The sequence below is a fragment of the Myotis davidii genome, unplaced genomic scaffold (assembly GCF_000327345.1).
Source record: "Myotis davidii unplaced genomic scaffold, ASM32734v1 scaffold184, whole genome shotgun sequence".
In the NCBI taxonomy this organism is placed as follows: Eukaryota; Metazoa; Chordata; class Mammalia; order Chiroptera; family Vespertilionidae; genus Myotis; species Myotis davidii.
In genome coordinates this window covers 5075364-5077650 of record NW_006297021.1, presented here as the reverse complement: position 1 = coordinate 5077650, position 2287 = coordinate 5075364, and the positions used below count along the sequence as shown (strand labels likewise).

The 2287-nt window shown below is 51.2% G+C and overlaps 1 protein-coding gene across 1 annotated transcript in view; it reads right to left on the bottom strand.

Moving 5' to 3' along the window:
• WWC2 (WW and C2 domain containing 2) overlaps positions 1-2287 on the bottom strand; it is a 63938-nt gene that overhangs the window by 35438 nt on the left and 26213 nt on the right. The window lies entirely within an intron of this gene.

Sequence of the window (2287 nt, the reverse complement as noted above, 5' to 3'; positions counted from 1 at the left end):
GACGGCCGGCGTGGCCACCGCAGGCCCAGTGCTGAGGGCTGACGGCCTGTGTGCTCACAGCCTGAGGGCTGCAACCCTCCCACAGCTGGTTCCACGGCCCAGGGCCACGATACCAGTGTCCGAGCCTCCGCCTGGGCACTGAGGAGCAGGCGATAAAGCCCACAAAACGCTTCCTGACCTCGGGAAACGGGCTGCCTCCCGGGACAAATTCACAGGCATTAGCATTAGTCAGAAAAGTGTTTGGAGAGACCAAGTGACTCGCTCGAGCTCCCGTGGACAGTAATTTGTGGAGTGAAGCCGAGGGTGCTTCCAGGAAACTGAAGGACCGAGTCACGTTCCTAACAGAGCTGCACAGAGGCAAATAGTGCCTTTAGGCCAGCGGTTCTCAACCTGTGGGTCGCGACCCCTTTGGGGATCGAACGACCCTTTCACAGGGGTCGCCTAAGACCATCCTGCATATCAGATATTTACATGACGATTCACAACAGTAGCAAAATTACAGTTATGAAGTAGCAACGAAAATAATCTTACGGTTGGGGTCACCACAACATGAGGAACTGTATTAAAGGGTCGTGGCATCAGGAAGGTTGAGAACCACTGCTTTAGGGGATCAGGTAATCACGCTGTTAAGCCAGAAGCCTCTCAGAACTCTGGTAATGCTTATAAATGACCATCACACAGCCGTGCACACACGTCAGCCTCCCCACCCTCCGTGGGCTCCCAGCCACGGGGACCAGGCGCTCAGCAGGTTCTCTCTATAAGGCTCCAGGCTCGTGCGGAGCAATAGGCAGGTTTCTCTGTCCCTGGCTGAGTGATGATGCAGCCCACCCTGCATCTTTCTAAATGGCATTATTAAAATCTTAACACATTCATGCCGCTCAGGAGTGTTCTTGTGTTTCATGCGCCATCTGTTAGGACCGCTCACGAGTGTTCTCGTCTTTCACGCCCATGGAAAAAGGAGCAGATCTAGATACTTATGTAAATTTTGTTTGGTCCCTCTTCATAGAGGAAAATGTTCTACGCAGTACCATATGTTAAAAAAGTACTAGGAACTTTAATTGTTTAATTGTTTTTGTAAATAAAAGTGTTATAATTATTGAAAAACAATGCCTAAAGGCATTATGATGATTTAAATAACGTGCAGTTTGCCCAAAATCGTGAGGTCCCTGGCGTATGTCTTAGGGATTTCTATGCGGTACGCAATGTGTTAAAAGGAAAACCACGACATCAAGCGTTTAGTATGGCTCTCTCCCTAAAACACGCAAGGTGCCCTGTATCGTGGGAACAAGCTGCGTCTGCCTACGAGGTAAGAACGGGGAGTCCCTTCTGCTTCCCCTCACAGAGTCACGGGGAGAAAAAGCCGGCACGGGGTGTGACGGGGGCTGAGGAGGTGAGAGAGGAAGATCTCTCGTCCCTCTCCAGGAACTAGGCACTGGGCAGTCACCTCAGACTTCGAGGACATTAGCAGGAGCCCCCCAAACAGAGGCGCATGCTGGACGCTGTCTACCGGGGCCCGTGCGCCACCCCCCAGTCCTGAACCTGAGCCACTTCTAACTGTGAGTACGGTGCACGCTCAGACCGCCCCTTCAGAAGAGCGGGAGCATTTCGTCCCCACGCTTCTCAGGAATCCTCCATGTTCTTCGGCTTCGCGGGGAGGGGAAAGGAGAAACAGAGCAGAGGGGCTCTGAGCCCTGATTTCTCACACACCAGGGAGCCCCAGCGAGAGCGTGTGGAAGTGTCCAGCAGATGGCACTGCAGGAGCGGAGGAGAGCCGGGAGCCGCGCTGGTGGAGGGAGCCGGTCCATCCTTGCTGTTTCAAGGGACCTGGCATATATGGCATACTGTTCTTAATATGTTTGCTCACCTTCTTGGCACTATGTGTTTTAACCAAGGTCACCTCTCTGAGAAAGGTTGTTTCCCCAGGTAGGGATTTTCCCCTGAAGTTAGGGAGGGAATAAAACCCCTTCACTAAGTGCCAGGCGGGTAATTAATCACTAACTACGAACAATCATGCTTAAGCTACATAATCTTTACTCCCTGGAATGGAGATAAGAAACGCCCTAACCTTTGGAATAGAGATTGATAGGCTTGGAATCAACTGGTATAAATACAGACATAAGAAGACAACAGGAGACAACTTAGATGAAGATCCTAGAGACAGAACTTAGAAGACAGAACCTACACAGAATCTAGAGACAGAAGAACTTCGCTGGAGAGAACATGGCAAAAGATCCTGGACAGAACCTGGCTACAGAACTTGGTTGGAGAACCTAGACAGAACCTGGCT